Source organism: Pelodiscus sinensis, chromosome 26 (assembly GCF_052426305.1).
Source record: "Pelodiscus sinensis isolate ZL-2025 chromosome 26, ASM5242630v1, whole genome shotgun sequence".
NCBI lineage: Eukaryota > Metazoa > Chordata > Testudines > Trionychidae > Pelodiscus > Pelodiscus sinensis.
The window spans coordinates 4,255,536-4,281,978 of record NC_143077.1 but is presented as its reverse complement, the minus strand read 5'-3'; the positions used below and the strand labels follow the sequence as shown (position 1 = coordinate 4,281,978).

The following is a 26,443-nucleotide window of genomic DNA, read 5'->3' as shown; positions in this document are numbered from 1 at the left end:
GCAGCACGAAACCTGCAATGGCTGCATTGAGGTTCCATGCTCCGTTTGGTCATTACAGGAAGTCTCAGACTTTTTGGTCTGTGGGGTAAACTTAGGCAAGTCAGTATCCTTCCCCGTGCCTCAGTTTCCTCCTCTGTAGAAGGGGATAATTATGCTGCCTTCCTTTTCCAAGCTTGTTGGGATCAATTGGGTTAAATCATGGAATCATAGAACTGGAAGGGATCTTGAGAAAACATCAAGTCCAGTTCCCTGCCCCCACAGCAGAACCAAGTACTGTTTCGATCATCCAACCTGCTCTTAAATATCTCCAGTGATGGAGATTAAAATATCTCCCTAGGTAATTTATTCCAGTGTTTCATCACCCTGACAGGAAGGTTTTCCGATTGTCCAACCTAACCCTCTCTTGCTGCAGTTTAAGCCCATTGCTTCTTGTCTTCTCCTTAGAGGCCAAGGAGAACAATTTTTCTCCCTCCTCCTTGTAACTCCCTTTTAGGTACAGGCAGTCCCCGAGTTACGCGGATCCGACTTATGTTGGATCCACAGTTACGAACGGGGTTTTTTCTCGCCCCGGAGGACGGGAGCGGCGGGACGCCCAGACGTGCCACGGTCCCGCCGCCCGCGTCCTCCGGGGCGAGAAAAGCTGCTCTGCGTCTCCCTGGTCTGCTGGGGAGTCCCCCCGCCCCTCCCAGCAGACCAGGGAGACGCTGAGCAAAGCCGCGGAGCACGCGGGCAGGGGGACAGCCCAGACGCGCCGCGGCTGTCCCGCTGCCTGCATGCTCCGCGGCTTTGCTCCCCATCTCCCTGGTCTGCTGGAGACCAGCAGACCAGGGAGACATGGAGCAAAGCTGCGGAGGACCCGGGCGGCGGGACCGCGGTGCGTCTCGGTCCGCTGCTCATGTCTCCCTGGTCTGCTGGGGGGGGGGGGGGGCGCAGCTAGTGCGCCCCCCCCCTCCCCCCAGCAGACCAGGCTTTTCTCCGGACGCCTGTGGTAGAGCAGCTGGGGCGCTGCTGGTTGGTCCTGCAGCGCCGCTCTGGGCGCTACTGGACCAACCCAGCAGCACCCCAGCTGCTCTGCCCCAGGCGTCCCCAAGTCAGCTGCTGCTGAAACTGACCAGTGCTGACTACAGGAAGCCCGAGGCAGAGTTGCTCTGCCCCAGGCTTCCTGGAATCAGCCGCTGATCAGTTTCAGCAGCGGCTGACTTGGGGACACCTGGGGTTCTTAAGTTGAATCTGTATGTAAGTCGGAACTGGCGTCCAGATTCAGCCTGTTGAAACTGATCAGCGGCTGATTCCAGGAAGCCTGGGGCAGAGCAACTCTGCCTTGGGCTTCCTATAGTCAGCCGCTGGTCAGTTTCAGCAGCGGCTGAATCTGGATGCCAGTTCCGACTTACATACAGATTCAACTTAAGAACAAACCTACAGTCCCTATCTTGTACGTAACTCGGGGACTGCCTGTACTTGAAAACCGCTATCATGTCCCCTCTCAGTCTTCTCTTTTTCCTGGAAAACTTTTCCTTTATAGCTTTTGTTTTCTAGACCTTTAATAATGTTTTGCTTTTCTCTGGACCGTCTCTAGTTTTCCCACATCTTTCTTGAAATGTGGTGCCCCGAACTGGATACAATGCTTCAACTGAGGCCTAATCAGCACACAGTAGAGCAGAAGAATGACTTCTCATGTCTTGCTCACAACACTCCTGTTAATACATCCCAGAATGAGGTTTGCGCTTTTTGCAACAGTGTCACACTGTTGACTCATTTAGCTTATGGTCCACTATAACCCCTAGATCCCTTCCTGCAGTATCCTTCCTAGACAGTCGCTTCCCATTCTGTGTGTGAGAAATGGATTGTTCCTTCCTAAGTGGAACACTTTACATTTGTCCTTATTAAGCACCATCCTATTTGCCTCAGACCATTTCTCTAGTTTGTCTAGTTCATTTTGAATTTTGACCATATCCTCCAAAGCACTTGCAACCCCTCCCAGCTTGGTGGTATCTGCATACTTAATAATCGTACTTTCTAGGCCATCATCTAAATTGTTGATGAAAATGTTGAATAGAACTGGAACCAAACAGACCCCTGCGGAACCCTACTTGTTATGTCCTTCCAGTGTGATTGTGAACCGTTTATACCTACTCTCTGAGAATGGTTATCCAGCCAGTTATGCACCCACTTTATAGTAGACCCATCTAGATTGTATTTCCCTAGTTTATTGATAAGGTCATGTGAAACCGCATCAAATGCTTTATTAAAGTCTAGGTATACCACGTCCACCGCTTCTCCCTTATCTGCAAGCCTTGGTATCCTATCAAAGAAAGCTAACAGATTGGTTTGACATGATTTTGTTCTTTACAAATCCATGCTGGCTGTTACCTATCACCTTATTATCTTCCAGAACTAGATAAGTTCATGGAGGGTAGGGCCATCAATGGCTATTAGCCAAGATGGTCAGCAGTGTAACCCCATGCTCTGACTGTCAGAAGCTGGGTCTGGATGACAGTAGATGGATCACTTGATAAATTATCTTGTTCTGTTCATTCCCTCTGAAGTGTCTGTACCCACATGTACCATGTGCCTCCATGACACTGTGTGCGCGCGCGAGAGAGAGAGAATGCTCTTGACTCCACATGGGGTACCTTGATTGTGGGTCTGCTTGACTGTGTGTTTTTCTGGCATAGACAGTTCTCTGTGACCTTGACACTGTAGGTGGAGGGAGGCTCTATCTGTCTAACTGCCTTTTCTGTGTCTTGTGTTACTGTGGATATCCATGGCTATCTCTGTGTATTTCCCTATGCATCACCCTGACTCTCGGGTGTGTTTCCTGTTTCTAGTTCCGTGTGCTTCCTTGGTTCACCATGTACTTTCCTGGCTGGTTCCGTTTCTGTGCATCTCCTTGACTGTGTCTCTTGCTTCTCTGTGACCTTGTGTGTTTCCATGACATTCAGCCTGTGGGTTTCCATGGCCGTTTGTGCGTCTCTGACTGTGTGTGCACGTCTGGGCGTTTCCCTAGCTCTGACTGTGTGTGGCCCCCTCCCTCCTGCACTGATACCAGGTCTCCAAGATCTCCTGGGGGAGCGGACGAGTGTTGTGACTCAAATAGTACAGCCCTTGTTCTTAATTCCAGGGTGTGGCACTCATTTGCTCCTTTGTTCTCATTCTGTGTGTATTTCTCTTGGCAGGAGAGTGACTTTGCTCCCTCAGTGCAATGCAATATTGCAACATCCGCTCTGCTGGCGAGGAAGCACCGAGGAATGGAACAGCAAAGCCTTTAGCACTGCTGTTCTGTCCTGGATTCTCGTCTGGTACCCGTCTTCTCTCTCCTGCTGTCCCAGACCCATTCCCGTTGCTAGGGTGGACTGCTCTCCCATTGCCTGCTGCACAGAGATTGGCCTGTGATCTATGACCCCTATTGCTCTCACATTTGTGCATGCTGCTGGTTGGTTTAGAGATGATCTCTTGTTTGTAAAACAAACCCTTGTGATTGCTATAGCTCTCAGTATCTTACCTGTCCCAGCTGTGGGCTCTGTTAGGGCCACTTTCTCTCACTGATCCAGGGGAGAGGATTAGGTTGGAGGGTTCAGGAGAGAGGCTTTTATTAAAAGCGTGGCTTTCAGTAGGGTTTGTTCATTACGTTTGCAGATGATACCAACCTGAGAGGGGTTGCAAGTGCTTTGGAGCATAGGGTCATATTTCAAAATGATCTGGACAAACTGGAGAAGTGGTCTGAGGGAAATAGGATGAAGTTTAATAAGGACAAATGCAAAGTACTACACTTAGAAAGAAACAGTCAGTTGCACACATACCTCTGAGGACAGGACAAGAAGCAATGGGCTTAAATTGCAGCAAGGGAGGTTTAGGTTGGACATTAGGAAAAACTTCCTACCTGTCAGGGTGGTGAAACACTGGAATTGTGTAGGGAGGTGGTGGAATCTCCATCTCTGGCGATATTTAAGAGCAGGTTAGATAGGCACCTATCAGGGATGATCTAGATCATGGGTTCCCAAACTGGGGGGCATGAAGAAATTCCAGGGGTGCATGAGGTGACCCAGCCCCCCACTTTAAATCTTCCTCCCTAAGTTTTGCTGCTGTTTTTGTTTTTTGGACCCGGTCAGTTTCCCCTCCCCCCCTTTTTTTTCCTCAACAAGTTTTGCTGTTATGGGGGGGAAGGGCGTGAGGGTTTCTTAAAAATCAAAAAGGGGGCGTGATGGTGCTTGGTCCTGCCATGAAGGCAGGGGACTGGACTTGATGACCTCCCAGGGTCCCTTCCAGTGCTAGTGTTCTAGTCTATGATTCTATGCTCCACTCCCATAAACCCTTCCCCAAGGGTTCTAACGAGAGCGTGTGGCCAACCTCGTGTGAGCTGATGGTGTGCATGAATTTTTGAATACACCTTTCCTATGTGTTCCAACATGTAAGGACAGGTTGATGCTGAAATGCAACACTGATGGGTACACTGTGAACAAACATAGATAAGGTTAGAAAGAAGACAAGTTTGCAGCCATATAACATGTATGTACTGTGACTAGTTAATTAGTTTTAACTCTTTAACACCCCCAGGCAATCCAGGTGCAAAGCAGGATGGGTCATATTGATTCCTGGTATAAACTCATTGCCTTCAGTGTTCCGTCAGGGATGAATTTGGTCCAATATATTATGGCTGTGTCATGAGAGACAGCACAATCGGGGCCTTGCTGAGGGTGGAAGATTTGTTTGAAGCCTCACCTTGCCTGGTTGTGTTGCGGTGTGTCACAGGCTCATCCTCACCTAATGGGCGTCATGCCATCTCTGCGAAGTTGGGTGCATGTGACGGACACAATCGTGTTATTGATTTGCTCCAATTCCACGTCACTTGCAGGAGGGGAATGTAAATGCCGTGTTGGGAATATGGGAGGTAATCACAGGAACTGCAGGTCCTCCCTGATTGCTCGAGAAAGGGGCGGGGCGGTCTGACCTGACTGATAATGCCTTGACAAGAAGGCATTTGGGAACCTCTGTGAGCACCGGCGGGCATGGAACCAACCAAGGTGAATTCGCTGAAGAGAGCAGTGGCTCTGTTCTAGGAGACGAGAGAATATGTCGTTTCCGTATTCATTCCCCACTTTGCTCAGTGCAGCCCAGGCCTGAAGGGAACATCTTGTCCCTGCGTGAGAAGGCTGCGCAGCCCCACACTCCTTTGTGCCATTCTGGCCCAGAAAAGGAGCAGGGCCTTACGGTTACAGCCTTGGCTTGGGAAGCGGGAACAGGGGTTCTATTCCCAGCTCCATGTGCGATCCTGGGCAAGTCATTTCCCTGCTCCGTGCCTCAGTTTCCCCCATCTATGAGTGAGGATGATGTTGCCTCCCTCCTCCCCCCCCCCCCGCAGTGGAGGGGATGGCTCAGATTAAATCCATAATCTGTAGCAGGCTGGGAGGAGCATTGTGTCCGTGTTTATTCATGGACATCTCCATACCCCTATGGCAATGCATCCTGATGTAGATCTTAAGGGACCACCCTCTTGCTCCTGCACTGTGGTGCCATTCCAGTGGCTTGGCGCTGACACCCCCTCCCCGAGGAACTTACGCTTCGCATTTAATCATGGAATTCATTTCCAGCAGCTGTTCTGAATTATGCCAGAAATCCAGAGCGCCCTGTTGCCCCTGGCTGGGCGAGTTGTGTGTGACTGGTCTGCAGGAGGCTTCCTCTCCTCTCCTGGGGGTTTGGCATTCACTAAAGCCACTTGCAACTCAGTCCAAAACGCTCCCTGCTGTTTGTGGGAACCAGATCAAGCGCTCCCGGGCAGGATCCTGGACTGAGAGCCCACGCGGCTGGAGACAACAGGAGAAAGCTAGTGAGGTGGGGGGAGGAGGAAGGAAAAGTGGAGAAAAAGAGACTGAAAACTCCTCTGGCCTCAGCCGAGGGGCGTGAAGGATGAAAGGGAAGGCGGCCTAGGCTGCCAGCCACCCACTCTTTCCCATGTCTCTGGAGGACCTTGGGACTTGTCTGCAGACAATACAGTGACTGTGGGGATGGGGCAGCCGTGGCTGGGGCCCACTGGGAGGGTGTAATTGCTGGCATTTGCTAGCGTCTCCCAGCGGTCCAGGCCTTTCTGTCATTCCTACTGGCTTAAAGGGGAGGGAGATGCGGGAAGAGGCTTTCCCGTGATAGCAATTGCCAAGTTCAAAGACAGCCCCGGGGGAGAGTAGGGGCTGAAGGTTAGGGGTGGGGAGCGCTTCAGAGAGGATAATGAGGGCTCTGGGGGATACAGGGGCAGAGGAGCCCCCCTGGGTGAGGCAGGAAGGCTCTGGAAGTCAGAGGGGACAGAGGAGGAAATAACATTTCCCACTGCAGCATTTTCCAGCCTTCCTTCAGACAAGCCCCCTGCCACCTCTCACCCCACCTGCAACGGGCTGTTCTCCGCCACCCAGGGGGCTGGACTGGGAAGCTCTTTCCCGGAGAGTGATCTAGAGCCGTGAGAAGACTCTGGGGAAGGGGGGAGAGGAGAAGGGAGCCCTGGGGTGAAGGCCGGGGAGAGCCCCTTAGCAGCAGCTCTAGCCTGGTCTAGCTCAGCCTGGGCTGATGGCAAAGTGGAGGAATGAGATCTGGCATGAAGGATTGGAGCCCCGAGTTCGCTAAGAAAAGTGAAAAAGCTGCAGTAGCACCCGCAGGGGATCTTCCCCTCCCTAAACAGGCAGCATGGCCCAATGGGGAGGGCACTGGGGTGTGACTCAGAACACCTGGGTTCTGTTCCTAACTCTGCTGTTGACCTGCTGGATCACCCTGTGGGGATTCTCTTCTCTGTTTCCTCTCCCATCCTTTGTTTATGCTGCAAGCTCTTTGAGAGGAGAGAGAGAGAGAGAGAGACCGACCATCTCTCCCTCTGTGTCTGTACAGCACCTAGCACAAGGGGACCCTGATGTCAGTTGCGGGTGTCTCTGCTTTACTGTTATATAAATAAAGATAATAGTCATGGTCACAGCACTCCTGTGCCTTCTGGGTGGGCACATGCTGAGGCTGGGCAGAGCAAGTCCCGTTCCTTTGCGCCGTGAAGTATCCTCTGCACACAATGCGTTTGCTGATGTTGGTGGCTCTGAGGATCCATCTTTCCACTGCTTGCTTGTTCCGAAGGTTGCACACGTTTCTCAGGAGCAGGTTCAGGCACCAAACCGGGCATGGCTGCTTGCGAGGATGCTCTGGGACCAGATTTGCCCATTACTTTGGGGTATGCTCATTTATTAGGGTTACTCTTCTCAGGGGGGGAGGGGTGTCAGTAATTCTATAAATGTGCTGCCTGTGTCACTTGTGTTCGCATATGGCCCTCTACTTCTTCAAGTGTTTGTTCACATCAGTTCCGATTCAGGGCTGTGCACATTGAGTGGCACGGGCATGTGGCACTCAGGAGCAAAAGGAACTTAAATTTCTTACAGGCACTGTACTACCACAACCCAGGGCTCTGCCAGCTCTTTAACTAGCTCCCCGCTGGCTTTTGCCGCAGCTCTTGCCGCAGCTGCGCACTGGGGCACACCCCCTTACTTTCACCTCTGATGGCGCTACATAGGACTCTGCCGACCCACCCCTCCCTCAGTTCCTTCTTACCGTCCATGATGGCGTTGGAACATCGCTGGCTTGCTCCACAGGTGGGCCATTCCTGAGCTACAGCTCTTAGTTATTCATTATTCTCAGATAAGTGTTAATTGTTATAACTGTCAAATAGTTACGGTGGTTGTATCTACCCCCAGCTCACCAAGATCTTCTCCGTCGAATGGCCCATAACGTGGCCATTCGAGCAGGGGAACAGGAGTTAGCCCTTTCCGCAGTCAGAGTTCAGCTGGCGGCCAGCTCAGCATTCCAGCCCAGGGATGGTGGCCGTTCTGTTTTTGTAAATCCCATGGTGGGGCATTTCCTGAAAGGACGAGATAGATCCTTTCCTCGGGTAAAACAGCTGCTCCCTGCATGGGACCTCAGCGTAGTCCTTTCAAGACTGATGCACCCGCCTTTCAAGCCACTAGCTACTTGCTTGCTCTTCTACCTCTCGTGGAAGGTGGCTTTTTCAGTGGCAGCCACGTCCCGTGAGAAGAGCTTCGGGGCTGAGGACGCTCACGTCTGAGCTTCCGTGTACAGTTTTCCAGAGGAACAAAGTACAGCTCAGGCCTCAGCCGACCTTCCTCCCCAAGGTGGTGTTGCAGTTTCACTAGGGTCAGGACATCTTTCTCCCAGTTTTCTATCCTAAACCACATACTAGTGCACAGCAACAGCTACTGCACTCCCTGGATGTGCGCAGAGCGCTCGCCTTTCACGTCGCGCGACGAGGCCCTTCCGAAGGTCATCGCAACTCTTCGTCACAGCACGCGTGAGAGGTCTTCCTGTTTCCTCCCAGCACGTTTCTTCTCGGATCCCAGACTGTATCCGCAAGGTCTCCCTGCACCTGTGATTACCGCACATTCCACGAGGGCTGTGGCCTCTTCGACGGCCTTTTTAGCCCAAGTTCTGAATCAGGACATATGCAGGGTAGCTACCTGGTCCTTGCTTCACACAGTTATGTCCCATTATGCCATTGATTGGCAGGCCTGTGATGCTGCTGCTGTAGGCAGGGGCAGTCCTGCAATCAGTAGCAAACTTAACTCCGAACCCACCTCCTTCATTCTAGTTTGGGAGTCACCCGAATTAGAATTGACACGAACAAGCACTTGAAAACGGTCACTAATCTTTCGTAACGGTTGTTCTTTGAGATGCGGTGTTCACGTCCGTTCCAATCACACCCTCCTTCCCCTCTATCAGAGTAACCTGTAAGAATGATCGAAGGGAGGGGCAGATCAGCAGGGTCTTTTATAGCGCCGTATACTGGCACCGCTCTAGGGGGCTCCCTCGCTGGCCCTATGGAAGCTGCTAGGGAAAAAGTTTCTAATGTCCGTGCACGCCGCGTACCTGAATTGGAATGGATGTAAACCACACATCTCGAACAGCAACGGTTACGAAAGGTTAGTACCATTTTTTTTCCTCCCTCGTGCCAGTTCCCTCCCAATGGAGCTATCCTGCAGGACCTAGGCTCCTTAGGGCTGGGTTCTTCCCACCCTAGACTCAGATGAACAGACACTACCAGAGCACATCTGATAGGACCGGTTAATCAGCACTCACAAGTTGATCCAGGTGAAGACCCAGTTCTGCCCCTTTCGCCTGAGGCCCCGCCCCCTTCTGCCTGAGATCCCGCCCCTTCAACAACCTACTCCTGTGGAGCCAACCCCCACCCAATCTCAGCCCTGAAGCCCGATCTCTCCTAGCCAGCCAGAGGACCCAGCCCTCTCTAGTGGCCAGGGAGCCAGGCACTCCCAGTGCAATCCTAGCCCTTCTGTGCAGCCAATAGGGACGTCAGTCAGGAGATATCCCTTATCAGGTGATGCTTCCCAGTTAACTGGTGGTCCGGCGGGCCTTGTCTGAGCGGTTAACCAGTTAAATATAATGTTTAACTGATTAAACTGGATTTTACATCCCTAGCAGCTGGAGAGCCAGGCTCCCCTGATGCAACCCCAACCCTCCTGGATGGCTGGAAAACGTAGATAGCTTTGATAAGGCAACGCCATCCTTTGTCTGCATTGCCTACCGCTTATGAGCTGATCCCTGGACTCCGTAGGCTGGGTTGGACAGCAATGCCACGCTGTGACCCTCACTCATGTGCTCTTGGCCTCAATGAACTGGGTTAAACAACACTTTAAGCTGCCACCCTCATCTGCTCCCAGGTTCAGCACGTCCCTATTCCCACTTTCAGGCCGTTGCCGTTCTGCTGGTACATGCAAGAACCTCATAGCATCTGTGGGCCTTGCAGGCAGGGCCGGATTAAGGGGGTGGGCTAGCCAGGCAGCTGCCCGGGGTGCCAACCTGTGGGGGGGCGCCTGATTGAAGTGGTAAGGGGCGCTGCATGCCTGGGATGGGGCTGCGCATACGCTTCACGCCTGGCCACGTGGCGCCCCTTACCACTTCAATCAGGCACCCCCCCGGAGGTTGGTGCCTGGGGGTGCGGCCGCGCATGTGCCGCTTGCCCGTGGGCACGGCTCCCCTTACCATGTCGATCAGGCGCCACACACCCGAGGCTGGGCCATACATGCACCGCACGCCTGCTGCCCGAGGCACAAGTATGGCTCGGTCCGTCACTGCTTGCAGGTACAAGGAGCATTGTTACAGAGTGAATGGGGAAGCCAAAAATGACACCCCAAGGGTGGGAGAAGGAGAAAGAGAGAAGCAAGCAACTAGCTGAACCATGACAGTTATTTATTTCTAGGTAGTAACCATACAAGGAGAGTGAAATAAATAAAACAGTTACAATATTAAATCTAACTTCAATCTGATCACAAAAGGTAAGGTTAGCAAAGCACAACTGATCACAGAAGGCAGGGTCAGGAGGTGAGAGAGAGAGATGGATCTTACCACTCGGTGAAGCTTGAATCGAGTGAGGTTCCCAGGTGTTGATGGCTACTAAGGGCCTGGGGTGTTGGGGACAGGCAGAGCAGAGCCCCTGTGCAATGAGTTAGTAGAAGATGAAATCCCAGTGGCGCTGGTGCAGAATTTAGATCCAGGCATCAGAGCACTTTACTTGAGCCTGGGCAGGGGATTTTGTAGAAAAACAATGGTTCAAGAGGGAACTCTGGATTGATTTATGGGTAAACTGATGGTTCAAGGGACTATCCCCAAGCGGTTTTGTTTGGGCTAGTTAGACAATAGGAACTGGCCATTCCTAGCTATGGGCTGTGTTCTTTGAGAGAGCTCATAATGCAATTAGGCAGCTTGAGTGCTTTGGATACCAATAAAGGTGTTATTATTAGAACTGGTCTGATCGTTACTGATCTCGGTGCGTGCAGATTTGTTAGCATCCGGAACAGAGATTTCCCAACGGGCAGTGTTTGCCTGCTTTTTGTGTTCCCAGCATTCAGTGCGGTTCTTGCCTTGGAATTGCCGTTCTCCATTCTGTATGCTAATGGAGATGCCTTTCTGGCCCATCTTTGATGTAAATGAAGCTAGGGGTTTCCTGAGGGGTTTAGGTATGTCTTCCCCTGTAAGTCTTCTGATTGGCTTTGGTTCAAGCAAAGGTGGGCCCGGGGAGGTCTCTCATGAGTCAGACAGGCTGGATACTATGCCCCAGTTCCCTAGGAACACAGAGCTGGTAGCTCCCAGTTCTGCAGAAAGAAGAGACTGCAGGGGGCTGGGATTTGACCATGTTTGCTCCCCAAATATGGGGGAGAAAAAATTACCTCTTGTCTCATTCTCACAGCTTCGCTTCAGTTCTGGGATGTCCGAAAATCAGCTTGCACAGAAGTTGAACTTGTATTCAGTGGGTGACATTACACCTGGTAGGTCCAAAATCAAAATGATGTTCTGTTCCTTTTATCGCTCCGTGGAGAATCCATGTGAGGTTCAGATTCTTTTGCGAAACATGTCAGTGCACTTTTGTCTAACACAGCCAAAATCTCAGTGCAAGCGCTGGTACTGTAATCCCAAGACCAACCCTATGCTGATAAACGTGAGTGTCTGTGTAGCCCAGCAATCACGTGCAACCCACCCGACACTAACAAACCTGTGTGTGCGCATGCAACTCCGCATGCATCAGCAACCCTATGAACAGACTGCTGAGGACAGAGACCAGCTCTTGGTAACCACACCATATTATTGACAATCTACTGTGCTCAGGAGACGTGTGCATGGCTGGAGGTGGCAAAGAAAGGGATTTCAGGGTCATGCTGCTGAGGGGACTTTGGTAAGAACGAGGCAGATTCTAAAATTATGACCCCATTGTCTTTTGACAATGTCCTCCTGATTGCCCCTCACTATTAATATTCTCAGGCACATTTCCCAAAACCGGCAGAGCCCTGCTTAGCACTGCAGCTGCCTGTCTTTTGTATTGCAACTTGTGGTTTTGCAGGCGTTTCAGACGTGCTCACGGTTCATTCCAAGGGCTCCTGGGAGAGTCATTTGCATATGCCCTCTCCCAGTGATTAACCAGGTCCTGGATGAAACAAAGTGCTGCCTGATAAAGTCATTCCAGCCCGGACTCAGGAAAGCATTTAATTGCATTCTTAATTTTAAACATGCAGTTAAGTTCTGTTGAAGTCGGTGGCACTTAGTCATATGCTTAGGTGCTATCTCCAACAGGCATGTGTTCCTGGATTGGGGCCAGCCTGCACAGATGTCCACGTAGGCTGGGGACAAGTGCTAGGCAGCCCTGCTGCTTTGTCCCTCATTAGGTTTAAGGTGCAGCTTCCAAACTCACCCCCCCCTCCCACAGTTAGGCTGCAGAAAAGTTTACAAAGTGTAAACATTTGATGCGTCAACAGTAGCGGGTTAGCAAACCCCATCCCGTCAGCTCCCATATGATGGACACACAGGAAATGCCTGAGACCAGTGGTTTTCCAACCTGTGGTCTGCAGACCCTTAGAGGTTCACAGGCTACGTTTAAGGGGTCTGCAAAAGGTAATTGTTACCTTAGAACAGAAATAGAAATGTAGCCGTGTTAGTCTGGTGTAGCTGAAGCAAAAGACAGGACTATGTAGCACTTTACAGACTAACAAGATGGTTTATTAGATGATGAGCTTTCGTGGGCCAGACCCTCTTCCTCAGATCAAGTGGAAAGGTGTTTCCACTTAGAACAGAGGTTTTCAACCAGGGCTCCGCAGACTGTCTGAGATTTCCAAAAGGGTCTGCAAATGAAAAAAGCTTGAAAGGCGGACAGACAGCCCTACCAGAATGTCACGTACTTTTCTAAAAATGAGTAGTGCTGTGGCACCGTGGAGACTAACAAATATACAGGATCATGAGCTTTCGAGGGTAAAACCCCCTTCACCAGATGAGTCGTACTTTTCTGTGTTTCCTGCCCCCTTTTACTGACTTACAAGCAATTTGTGTGTAAACAGAAATTGTGTCCTCTCTAATCTGCTCCCCTGGCCTGAACGAATCATGCAGCCAGGATGCTATTCAGCAGTGGTGACAATACAATCACTTACCCGACTATAAAGTGGGGCGTCAGCATGTCACTGAATGGAGCAGTCTGATTAGGACGGAAAACGCTGCTGTTTATGCGCTTACATCCTGGTGCAATCGCTAGTGACGGGGAAGGAAATAACATTTAGCGCTGCTATGGTGCTTCTCAGCCAGAGCTCCCGAGGCCTTTTACCAGAGAGGGGCCATGCCTCTATCCTTTAAAAAGAGGCCCAGACAATGCACGTGGCTGTTGAATGGGGTGTTTTAAAAATGTTCTTTTTACAAAACACCTTTCCAAACTGTAGACTTATCTCTCATTCCAGCCCCCTGACAAAGCCCTCACTGTTCCGATCACTGTAATGAAAAAACCCCTGTTGTGCACTTAGTGTGATTATGTAGGGAATCTCGTGCTAGTGTGCCCGGTGCTGTACAAAATCCAGTGAAAGTCACTCTCCTTGCCATGAGGGGCTTATGTCCCGCATAGACCAGGTACCACTTTCCTGAAACAAGAATGAGGAGCCCCAATTCCTTGTTAGTCTGTCCCTGATCTGAGCCAGGACCAGAAAATGAGGGTGGGAGAGGGAAAAAGAGGCTTTAACCTTTCTTTGCAGTCCCTGGTGTGGAGCTACTCGGGGACCATGGAGCCATCTCTGTATTTAGCAGGCCCGAACACGGGAATTTCTGTGTGGGGGGGAGGTGATTTTTTTGTAAATGCGGACTGCAAGGGTGTGAATGCACCCCCCATGCTCTCCCAAGTAAGGCTCTGTCTAGACTGCAGGCTTCTTTCGGAAGAAGCTTTTCCAGAAGAGATCTTCCGAAAAAACTTCTGAAAGAGAGCGTTGAGCACACAGCAAAAGTGCATCGAAAAAGCCATCTGCTTTTTCGAAAGGGAGCATCCACACTGAATGGACGCGCTCTCACATGTAAGCTGTGATTACTGTGGATGGAGTGGCCACCAGAGCACCTGTGCTTTTTCCTCTTTCCTCCTCTTCCGAAAGAACTCCCTCTTCCCCATCCACACACGCCTTTTTCCAAAAGAGCTCTTTCGCAAAAAGGCTTCTTCCTCGTAGCAAGAGGTTTACCAATGTCGGAAACCCCCTCTGTTCTTTCGATTTTTTTTTCGAAAGAACGTGATTGTAGTGTGGATGTAAGTGAAGTTTTTTCGGAAAAACTCTACAGTGTAGACATACCCTAAGCAGGGAAATCAGCCCCAGCCTTCTCCTGGCTGGCCAGAGCGTGGGGGAGGGACGCTCGGGCAGCGCACCGCTCCTGCCTTCCCCTGGCCGGCCAGAGCATGCTTATCTGGGGGTCTATAGAGAGGTCCTTTTGCACAGGCCTGATTTAGGGATTTAAGGTCCTTATGGATCTTGGGATGTCAGGAATAGTTGTAGTGCAGTGTGCTCTGTTTAATTCCTGACAGCCCTGATGGAGTGAGTCGGGCTAGCATACAGGTGCTCCGTGCTGCTGGCACTGGTGCCATCACCAATCTCAGACAACTCGGCGATGTTTGCCTTTAGGCCCCTGCTGGGGAGTGAGGTGAGTCCATGAGTTTCAACCTCCATTTAAAAAAATAAACAGTAAGTCTCTAGTCCCTGGAGTTCAGAGAACCTTGAAAATGTGACCCCAAGTGCAACACCAGCAGGCAAAGAATTTATACTCTGGTTTCTCTTCAGATCGCTTCTCTTCTCAATTCTGCCCCTGATTTGGACAAGCCACTTACTTGCATGAGGCCTCAGTTTACCCATTCACTAATTGGAAACACGACTTCACAGGAGCATGAGGGTTAACATATTAACACATGTCAAGTAATCAATATAATTTATTGGGGCCAAAAAAATCCATGTTCAGTCAGCCACAGATTATTCAGTAAGGCTGTGTCTACACTGGCGGGTTATTGCGCAAGAACGGCAGTTCTTCCGCAGAGTGTCCACACTGCCCACCCGCTCTTGCACAAGATGATTTACAGTAAAGCATGGTAGGAGAGGGCTTCTTGCGCAAGAGCTACGCTCTTTTATAACAGGTTTAAGCTCTCTTGCACAAGAGGGCAGTGTGGACGCTCGGCAGGGATTTCTTGGCAAGAAAGCCCTATGGCTAAAATGGCCATCAGAGCTTTCTGGCTCAAGAGAGCATCCACACTGCCATGGGTGCTCTTGCGCAAAAGCACATCTCGCACATGGTAGTGTGGACGTGTTCTTGCACAAGAACCCTTGTGCAAGAAGTGGCAAGTGTAGACATAGCCTAAGTGTACTATATTAGTACTGGGGAATCCCACAGAGAAACCAGAAGCCCATTGTGTGTGGCGTAGTACAGACCCTCCCACAAAGACCTGATAATCTAAGCAAGGGGTAGTCCATAGGTGGGCTGGGAGACAAATCTAGACCACCAGATGCTTTGGAATGGAGCACAAATATTTTGATTGACTTGTTATCTTTATTGTTCTTATTTTTGCATTTTTTCCGGAGCCTGGAACTTGACTATGCCTTGACCAAGAACTTTGGACTTTGACAAAAGAATTGGTTACTCCTGACTAAGCAATCACAAATGCGTCGGCTTAGTTGTACTGATCCACTATCACTTGGGGCAAGTGGTACAAACGCCTTTCTCCCTGCTGCAAAGCATAGACACACTAAAGGGGGCTGCAGTGGAATACTCCGGGTGAAAGGGACTCCACCCTGCAGTAGGGCCAAACTACTGACAGGGTTGTGGAGTGGGGACAGGGCAGGAAGTGCTCAGACCACTGCTGTGCTCTGGTGATCCCCATCTGATCTAACAGCCCTTTGTGAGTCATTACCAGCTGGCATAAATTGGAGCTCCCCAAGGCCATTCTAACTTCTGATCTGAATGGGTTTTTCCCAAGCATTCCAAAATCATGAGTCAGGCCCCCACCAAAATCATGCAATTGACTTAAAATTCAGGAGGGTTTTTGGGGGGGAGGTAAATCCAGGAATCTGACACCCAGGCCCCCATTAGACACTTCCCATCCCAAACAGTTGCAGTGATTCATAAAAAGTCTGGGTTCAGCTAACATGCTCAGTGCAGGGCCTGAGTGCCTGTCTAAAAGACGCTTGGCTAGGTTTTTCCATCTCTCGGGACCACTGTGTTAGAGCAGATGCACAGCTGGACTGCTCCCAATGCTGCCAATTTCCTTTACACAAAAAGCTTGTTCTCCAAAAAGACACAAGTATCAAAAACACCTCTCAGGCCCTGAAAGTCACCCTGTCATTTTTATTCCAGCCGGCACACCCAGCTGTGAAAGATCCCAGAGCCAGGGCCTGTCTGGGCAGGACACAGATCAAATTGCACTTTCCACACACAGCTGCCTGAAGAGAGAAATATAGGTAAAAATTAACAGGAACCTTGGGGTGGATTCTTTCCACCTCCTTAACCTGTGAGTTACAGCTGCAAGATGTTTGCTGTGACCTAGGAGATGAAAAGCGAAGGGCTTCTGAGCAGATTACTGAGGCGTGACCGTCCAGGTCCGAGTGGAAGAACAATTGTGCAGCCTGATCTGACCAAGGGTTTGTACTGTAGCCTCGGAGCCGGTTACAGAGAGGATGTTCCTGAAGAATGAGGCTGAGGTAGACAGAACAGAGAGAGCTGGGCTAACAAGGGTGGCCCGCATGAGGGAAGATTCCAGAGGCACAGAGAGTTCAGCATCTGAATGGGATTCATTTTAGGACGGGCTGTTCTAACAGCACATATTTTAAAGGGGAGCATCTAGCCAGACAGAGAAGAAGGGCTATAAAGGCCAGATCTGGCTCGTGCTATGACCCCTCTTTTCTACTTTGGAGAAATCCATTGCTGCCCAGATAACATGGGGACAGGGCACTGCTGCTCTCGGATAATCCGCATGTGATCTAACAGCCACTTGGGGGCCATTACTAGCTGCCATTAGTTCGAGCTGCCTAGAGGCTGCTCTGACTTGTACTGGGGAAGTGAACTGGCCCCAGCATCAGAGCAAGGGTGTAACAGTGACATACAGTCACTTTTGCTCCTCATCCTGTCCAAGCACAGCTCAGCTGGACCTGAGGCTCAAGGGCACACCCTGGATACCGCTTTTGCATTAATCTGGGAAAAAAAATTTTGGGAGGAGGGGGGGAAGCTGTTCCAATTCACTCCCCTTGTTGGGAGTCTCAGCAGTGAGACCAGGTATAGGATTAAATAAGCCTCTTTGATTAAGTACACTGAGGCTGTGTCTAGACTGCATCCCTTTTCCGTAAAAGGGATGCAAATTAGACACATCGCAATTGCAAATGAAGCAGGGATTTAAATCCCCCCTGCTTCATTTGCATAAACATGGCTGCCTCTTTTTTCTGGGTCGGGGCTTTGCCGGAAAAAAGCGCCAGTCTAAACAGGGATCTTTTGGAAAATAAAGCCTTTTCCGAAAGATCCCTTATTCCTCTTAAAATAAGGAATAAGGGATCTTTCGGAAAAGGCTTTATTTTCCGAAAGATCCCCATCTAGACTGGCGCTTTTCTCCAGCAAAGCTCCGAGCCGGAAAAAAGCGGCAGCCATGTTTATGCAAATGAAGCGGGGGGGATTTAAATCCCCGCTTCATTTGCAATTGCAATTTGTCTAATTTGCATCCCTTTTACGGAAAAGGGATGCAGTCTAGACACAGCCTGACTGAATAATGTTTGGGGAGTTAGGGGAGCATGCATTATCTCTGTGTGTACTTGATGTGTTCTGCTAAGAGAGGCCTTGGGACACATTTTTAAGGGTACCTAAGTGCCTGAAGATGGGGATAGGCAGCTCCTGGGAATTGCAAAAGCACCAGAACAGGCTGGGCAAAGTAAAGGGAGTTAGGCACCAAGGTGCACCGAGGTTGCATCTAATGAAGTGGGTCTTTGCCCATGAAAGCTTATGCTGCAATAAATCTGTTAGGGTACGTCGACACTTGCACCCTCTTTTGAGAGAGGGATGCAAATGAAGACATTCGAAATTGCAAATGAAGCTGGGATTTAAATATTCCGCGCTTCATTTGCATCTTCGCGTTGTGCGCTATTTCGAAATAACGGACGCTGTTAAGATGCGGTTATTTTGAGAGAAAGCCCTTCTCTCGAAATAACCCTTATTCCTCATATAATGAAGTTTACCAGTTATTTCAAGAGAAGGGTTTTCTTCTGAAATAACCGTGTCTTAACAGCGTCTGTTATTTCGAAATAGCGCCATAATGCGAATATGCAAATGAAGAACGGAATATTTAAATCCTGGCTTCATTTGCAGTTTTGAATGTCTTCATTTGCATCCCTCTCTCGAAAGAGGGTGCAAGTGTAGACATACTTAGTCTATAAGGTGCCACAGGACTCGTTGTTGACGTGCATTTTAAAATTCCAGCAGATGCCCACCTGCATCTTTAAATGCCTAAATACCTTCACAAATCTCACCCCTGGAGGCTTCAGGGCAGTCAGACCAGCAGGAAATTGAGCTGCACCTGCACAGAAAGAAGACATTAAAATTCTGCCCCATTGTTCCCATTCCTGTTGTTGCTATTTCATTTTTGCCTCTTCACTAGCAAAGAGCTACCTGACCGAAAGGGAGGAAATAACAGGAGCATTCAAGCTTCTGCAACAACCCGAACTGTCTCTTATTCCTGACGTGATGTCTCAGATCAGCCAGCACGTCAGAGCCAGAGAGCAGCGTTCTCTGTTTAAAAATTGACCATAAGGTTCAAAGGACAAGCCAGAAATGAAACCTCTTTGTGTCTGAACGTTCAATGGAAATTCTGACTCAGCAAATATCTCCTCTCAACCTTAATCACGAGCTCAGTGATGGGCCGGCAAGGTCCGAGTTAATACTGGGGCACTGGCTCTGTGATGGGAAAGGAAATGGGGTTCGGCGGTTGTGGCTCTCACCTGGGAGCTGAGTCCTAGACTCAGTGTTCATTCCACCTTACTCTGTAGAACCTGGGGCGGGTCACTCAGTCTGTCTCTACCTTGGCTTCTCATCTGTAAAATGGGGATAATAATGTGCATGTCTTGTGAAGATAAATGCACTAAAGATGGAGAGGGGTGTAGATGCTGTGACAATGAAGACCATAGAGCAACCGTGACCAACCCAAGGCTCGTGAGCCGCATGCAGCTCTTCCCCCACTCTGGGTGCGTCTCACAAAGCCCCTCCTCTCCCCCATGGCTCGTAAGTTGCCCTCGTGCCTCCAAAAACGGCCTTCTCCTGTACTGACCTGGGCAGGGGAGCTGTCCGGCGTGGCCATGAAAGATGTAGAATTAAAGATGGTGGCAGGAGCCTGCCGTGGCCAAAAAGCCTCAAAATGTTTAAATGAGTTTTCTTAAGGGGCAGAGCTTTTTTTTTTTTTTTTTTTTTTTGTCTCGACAGCTTTGTCTCGGCTCTTCGTGCTGAATCCACTGCTATCTTGGCTCTATGCCCAGAATGGGTTGGCCACCCCTGCCATAGAGATACTTAAAATATAGGCGGTATACTGGGGGAAAGGAGCATTATAGATAATGAGGGAACAAAACGCAGCAAAAGGCATCTGAATCCCGTCTGTCTTACGGGTTTTCTATTGACCCCCAATCACTGTAGCTTCTGCACCGGTCTTTTGGATCTGCACTGCAAAGGCTATAGCAAACTTCAAAGAAGCCAACTCTTCACCTGTCCCATAGTTAATGAGGATTGACTTGGGTGTGTCTGGAGTTTGAATAGTTAAGAAAACTTCCTGTTGTTGTGAGGAACCTCTATCACAAAGGAGGTTTAAAACCATGAGTGGTGTGGAGAAAGTGAATAAGGAAAATGTATTTACTTGTTCCCATAATATAAGAACTAGGGGCCACCAAATGAAACTAATGGGCAGCAGGTTTAAAACAAATAAAAGGAAGTTCTTCACACAGCGCATAGTCAATCTGTGGAACTCCTTGCCAGAGGAGGTTGTGAAGGCTAGGACTATAACAGGGTTTAAAAGAGAACTAGGTAAATTCATGGAGGTTAAGTCCATTAATGGCTATTAATCATGGTGGGTAAGGAATGGTGTCCCTAGCCTCTGTTGGTCATAGGGTGGAGATGGATGGCAGGAGAGAGATTGTGTGATCATTACCTGTTCGATTCACTCCCTCTGGGGCACCTGGCAATGGCCACTGTGGGCAGACAGGCTACTGGGCTGGATGGACCTTCGGTCTGACCCAGTATGGCCATTCTTATGTTCTTATCCTGCCGTGAGCTTGGGTATCCTCCGATAGCTCCATCCATAGTCAAGCCTCCCGGAACAAGAATGCTTTAGCTTCCCCCCACAAACTACTTGTCCTGGGCAGCGTCAGCTGCTTTGTCTCAGCCCAAGTACTTTGATCTTGGATGGCGATTTGGTCATTGATGTAGCTGAGTTCTGACCCCCTCAGCTTTGTAAGTCACCATCATGACCTTGAACTGTCAGCAGACAATTGATTGGGAGCCGGCGGGGGGAATTCGCGCACAGGGATGATGTGCTGTCAGAGGCTGATCTCCCTGAAGGGGCCTGGCTGCTCTATTCTGCACAAACTGGAGCCTCTGCCTTGCTTCCACTTTCAGCTCCGGATTGAGTATGTGACGCAAGCCCAGTCGGCATAACAAACACAGGGCTCTTTGGGGGGCCAGCTCCTCCTCTGAGCGGAGAGGCAGCGTCCCCTCCCACTCTGCCCTGGGAAGGTGTCCCGTGACACTGAGTGGGGGGTGAGTCCAGCAGGACGTCGTGGCTTTGCATCATTCTACTGCAGGGGTCAGCAACCTTTCCGAAGGGGCACGCGGAGATTGAATCACTTCGTTTGCGGGGCTGCGTGCCGTGGCTGCTTTTTAGAGTCAGTCCTAGTCCTACTAGCACTTTAGCAGCTTCATGAATAAGGAAATAAAGATGCCGGTCTTACCGTCCAGTGTGGCCCTCGGCCTTGCTTTCCCTGGCTGAATTCTCCGATCTTGGGCTCGTAGTTTGATACTTTAAGCACCGCACGAGCCCGTCTCCAGTGCTGCTCTGCCAGGGATGACGGCAGCCTGATCGTGCAGGCAGCAGCTCCCTGGCCCTCCCATGCCACAGCGCAGCCCCAGCAGCAGCTACCACACGGCCCTAACCCAGCTCTAGCCCTTCCCCAGGGCTGGGTGGTGATTTCCCAGCTGTCCTGGATGGTGGCCCTGTGGCCACATGGTCTGGGCGGGCCCCAGAGGCTGGAGGAGTGGTTGCTGTGGCCACGTGGGCCTGGGCCACCCAGGAGGAGCAGCTGCCGTGGCCACGTGGTTCTGGGTTGGCTCCAGATGAGCAGTTGCCATGGCCACATGGTTCCAGATTGGCCCTAGAGGCCAGAGGCTGCCTCAGTCGCGGTCACCTCAGCCCCAGTGCTGCCTCCTCCCACTGCCACTGGGCACGGTGCAGCCTAATCTGCTGCTGGGGAAGGGGGAGGGCTCCAGCATCCGGGCTCCATGCTCCCCGCTGCATGGAGGAGGAAGGAGGTCTGAGCTCCCACCGTGCCACTCACAATCCGCATGGTTGCCACTCATGGCACATGTGCTGTATGTTGCTGACCCCTGCTCTAATGTATGGGGGCAGATGCCTTTAGTGGGATGGGGGGGCAGTGTCCTAGCTCGTGCCAGGAAACGTTTTCCCCTCCCAATTGGCATCACTTGGGTCTTGCTGGGGTTGAGTTTTGTGCCAGCTGCTTTACATCCAGTCCTGGTCTCCTCTCGGCCCTCTGACATCCTTGCAATGGTCTTGGCTGCATCTGCAGAAAAGGAATGACACAGCTGGGTATTCTGAGTGCATTGCTGGCAGCGGAACCCGTGGCCTCACGCTGCCGCTCCAGCCGCCTCTTGGAAATACTGCAGAGGGCTAGGCAGGATAATCCTCATGGGGCTCTGCGGGGCAGGGCTTCTGGGGAAGACCTGCTGTTACCCCACCACCTTTCTCTCAGTCCTCCTGGAATGCTGGGCTGTCTACTCCGTCTGTGTCGTGCAGGCAGGTCAGCAATGCCAATACGTCACTCCCCTAACTGGTGGCACGAGGAAAAGAAGGTTGAGGAGGACAATAACAACAGGCAAGCCTGGGGGGGGGGGGGGGGAGAGGGCAGGGAGCCAAGCTGACCCTGGTAGAAAACCCTGGACAGAGGGGATGCACTTTTATAGCACTAGAGTCTCTTGTGTAGTAAGGAACAGCACTAGTCACAGGGCTAGATCCAATTATTTTAATCTGGGGTTCAAATTAGCTGTAAAACAAGAATGACTTACAGCTGCAGTGACGACATGAGTATTTTTGTCACCCTCTACAAATCATCCAAGAAAGGGGAAAAACGAGGAGTCCCATAGCACCTCAAAGCCTAACAGATTCATTTGGGCATCTGACCAAGTAGGTCTTTGCCCACCAAAGCTCATGTCCAAATAAATCTTTTAGTGCTACTGGACTCCTCATTAGTTCTAGGGTTGCCAGATGGTTTCAACAAAAATACTGGACACACTTGACATGACATCACCATCTACATTACATCTTAGTTAGAAAATACTGGACATTTCTATTTTCTCAATTTGTTTCCCAAACAGAAAGAAAGCTCAAATACTGGACTGTCCAGTTCAAAACCGGACACCTAGCAACCCTAGTTGTTTTTGCAGATACAGACTAACACAGTGACCCCTTGGATACAGAGAAAGGGTGTTTTCATCCCTCATTTGCTCTACAGCACATCAAATGGGATAAATTTCCCTGCAGGCTAATCTTCATCGTTATTTGGACAACGCCCCATAGCCGAGTGCAAAAGATATTTTAAAACTGGTTCATTTGCTACTCGAGGAGGGGAAAAGATGTGAAAAATATAATCACTTTTTGGAAGGCCAATGAGTCATTAGCAGTTTGAGCCGGCAGCATTTTTTTTTTAACTCTAATTGGGGATTAGCTTTTCCCCTGCAAAGTTCAGTTATTTTTAAATTGGTCACATGCACTTTTCATGACAAACATGTTTGTTCTGCTTTTACACCCCAGAACTGTACAAGATGGGGGTGATGGGGCTTGTTTCCATTTGTAGGTAGAGTCCCTCACAGCTGCTTCTCAGATGTGAACTTCACATCTAATCATTGTTTCCTTGGGGATTGGGGCTGCTGTTGGAGGGGCCCAGAAGGGCAGGAAATCCATCACTGGAGCCAAGATGCAGTCCTGAGAGTATGGTGATGTTTGTGTCAAGGTTGCCAGTCATACCACTGTAGCTCAGGTGGAACAAATTATCCTGTTGCAGGGGTTAGGTAGTAGGCCACAGACCTTTGGGGAAGGAGAGATGAAAGGGGGTAGGTGCAGCACTTTATTTAAGACCTTACTGAAAGGGGAGGGTAAACAGGCAAGCCAAGGAAAGGGCCAAAACTAGGAGCAATCCGAAAATGGAGTTTAAATACTTCACTTGTAGTTGAGCTCTAAAGTAAAGAAATTGAAGAGGCGGGAAGACATTTAAGAGCAGAAGAAAGTCTGAGCACTGCCCGGGGGAAGAACACAGGCTACACAGTCAATATCCACATTCCCAGTCCAGAATCCTTTTTGTGTATTTGTTAAGTTGCAACAAGACACTCACCACTGGACAAACCACAGAATACACACCCTGAGAACTGAGCATGTGAATGAAGTAGCTACTGTAAACAGACAAGTAGAAAATTTGTATCCACAGCCGAGTCACAGAAATGGCCAGAGGATAGCTGCAGATTGGCAGGGCTCTACAAACATGCACTGGGAAACCCACAAGAAAAAGGGGCTAGTTTCCAGAGGGTGAAGTTTAAAATCCTTCTAGCTGTTTCTAGAAGCTGGCAAAAGTCATCAGTATTTGGGCAGACTATTTTGAGCATTTAAAGAGCAATCAGGCAGCCTACACTGTTAGAAAATACATCTGCTCAATAACTTAAATGTGGATAACTTGTCACGTAGCATTGTAACACAGACCATTAGCTTCTGCTTTCTTGCAAGGTTTCATAGCCCGCCTCTTTGTTTTAACACAGTAATACTGCAAGCTGACAGGATGTATTGCTAGCCATTACAATGTATTATGTCAAAGATCTGCCAACTAATAGCTCTGACAGGATGCATAACAGTTCCTTCGGAGGCTTGAGGATGCATCATTAGGAGATGAATGGAATCTTGAGAGCAGAGGATGATTCAAGCAAACCTCCTGGCTCGCATACACAACCCTCCTACTGCAGCTATTTTGGCAGCCTGATTTGACATTCCCCTTCCCCGAAATGTTGTGCGTCTGTCTGGAAGTGTTTGTGCTTCTCATGCACAGGTGGGTGGATGATGGGAGTTGTAAATTTGTCTGGCTTTAAACTCTATTTCCAGTAGATATTTACATGGCTTTCCTCACCACACTATCTGAACACCAGCTATGGATCCGCCCTGTTGTACTGCTGACAAAAATACACAATTTAAGTAAACGCTGCTCTGCTAGGTGTGGGCTTTCTGCACTTGAGGGGTGGAACTTTTCTTCTGTCAGTGTATCCTACATTTGCTTGTCTTATAAATACAGACTAATCAAGCAATTACATGAAACATCTTTTTATTTTCCCATTGAAACATATAAGTAACAGCCAGCAGTTTGACACAAGACCCTTACTAGGAATAAAAAGCTTTAGAGGGGGAGCCGAGTTAGTCGGTAACTGGAAAAACTTAAAAAACAATGAATAGTCTTGCAGCACCTTAGAGACTAACAAAACATGTCGATGGTTTCATGAGCTTTCGTGGGCACAACCCACTTCTTCAGATGAATGCAAAGGATTTACTTATTAGGAATGAATGACCAACAGAGGATTAACAGCCCTGGTCACACCTAGGCCATCAATCCCCCAGGAATGCTCAGGAGGTGTCCCCTTTATTAGCACTGTCATCGTTCCTGAAACAATAGGACTGTGCTTTGCTTCCAGGGTACATCACGTTTCAGCACCAGTGTGGTACCAGGTGGCCTGCAATAGAAGAGGAAAGAACAATCATGAAATTGGAAGTAATCTCTCCCTCCTCATTTCCTTGCACAGACTTTGCTATTACTGTATATACAACTTGCATCGCTTGTGAAGATCCTGTGTAACCTGCTCAGGTGATTTGTGAAGCTTAAAATGTTTTTATTTAACATTTTTCAGAGAGTGAAGCTAGGGTGATCAGACAGCAAACATGAAAACCGGGATAGTGAGTGAGGGTGATAAGTGCCCATATAAAAAAACTCCCAAATATCAAGACTGTCGCTATGACATCGAGACATCTGATTACCCTGAGCAAAACTGCTGTGAGGTCTCCAGTATGTCCGAACAAGAATTCAGATTACACAGCTGGCCCATCCAGTCTCTTGCTTTAACCACTGGACTACACTCCTATCCAAGCTCTCAGTAGGAGAGCCCCCCAGGCCACAGAGGTAAGCTCACAGTTCCCAGCGCTCACCAAGACACTCCACACTCACGTCCATTTTAATGCTATAACTGGTGGTTTTATATTTAAAAACCAACCAACCCACCCTGGCCCATCATGGCTAGAAGGTGCAGTTAGTTTTTTTTCCAGGGGATGCTGGAAATGCCCCCCAGGCTCCCAGGGGATGGTGCAGCAGCCAATTCTAATGTAATGCAAAGGGGAAAGTTCAATGCGAAGTGATGCTGGTTTATTTCGTTTAAAAACGACCCCCTACTCAACGGAACCATCGCAACGGAGAGCCCCCCCCACACACCCCAAGTCCAGCGCGTCGGGGGGGGGGGGGGCAGAGAGGAAGGGACAAAGCAGGAGGTGTGTAACATCCTGCCCAGCGAAGACTCGCCCCCCGCTAATCAGACTCAGTCACAAAGGGGCCTTTCTCTCCCCAGCCTGCTCCCGGGCTGGGAGCCTCCGCCGAGCTGGGGGCGGCTGGCTTGGAAGCGCGGGGCCCCTCCCCAGCCGGGAGGAGATGAATCCTCCCCTCCCTCTTAACCTGCCCCTTGCTGCCCCCCATCCAGCCAGCGCGCCCACGCACCTCCCCTTCCCCAACAGCAGCTCAGCCCCCCAGCCCTGGGACCGGCCCCACCCACCCTCTGCCCTAGGCCGCTGCCCGCTCCCCCTCCGGCCAGGCCGCCGCCGGCTGCTACCTGCCGCCGCGCTCCCTTGGCACCGGGCCGGGATGGGCGGTTCAGCCCGGGCCGGGCCCCTCTCCAGTGCGCCCGGCGCGGGCTGGGGCGCGCCGGCCCCGGGCTGAGCGGCGAGCGGTCGCGGAGCGCCGCGCTGGGCAGCCGGGGAGGCGGGGAGAGGGGCCGGGGGCAGAGCCGCTCCACACCCCAGCGCGCTCGGCAGGCCCCGCCCGCTCGCCCGCCCGGGAGAAACTTTCCCCGGCTGCTTCCTTGGCGCCTTGTGCAGCCGGGCGCGGGAGGAGCCGGGGCAGGTGAGGGGCCCCGGCGCTCAGGACCGCGGAGAGGCGAGCTGGGGCGCACGGGAGAGGGGCGCAGGAGACGGGCAGAGCAGCCGCTTCCCCCCGCCCCGGATGGGGCGCTCGGTGGCTCCCCCGGGCGGAGCGTAGCGCAGGCGAGCTCTCCCCGCCGAGCCGTGGGGCTCCCCCTGCCCCGGCTC

At 50.6% G+C, this 26,443-nt stretch overlaps 1 long non-coding RNA gene across 1 annotated transcript; it reads right to left on the bottom strand.

The window, feature by feature from the left end:
- Positions 1-24,408: 24,408 nt before the first annotated feature.
- LOC142819896 (uncharacterized) lies at positions 24,409-26,108 on the bottom strand. Its single transcript, XR_012897579.2, has 2 exons — positions 25,969-26,108; positions 24,409-24,828 (listed from the first exon to the last, which is right to left on the bottom strand). It is a non-coding gene; the product is annotated as an uncharacterized LOC142819896 (long non-coding RNA).
- Positions 26,109-26,443: the final 335 nt, after the last annotated feature.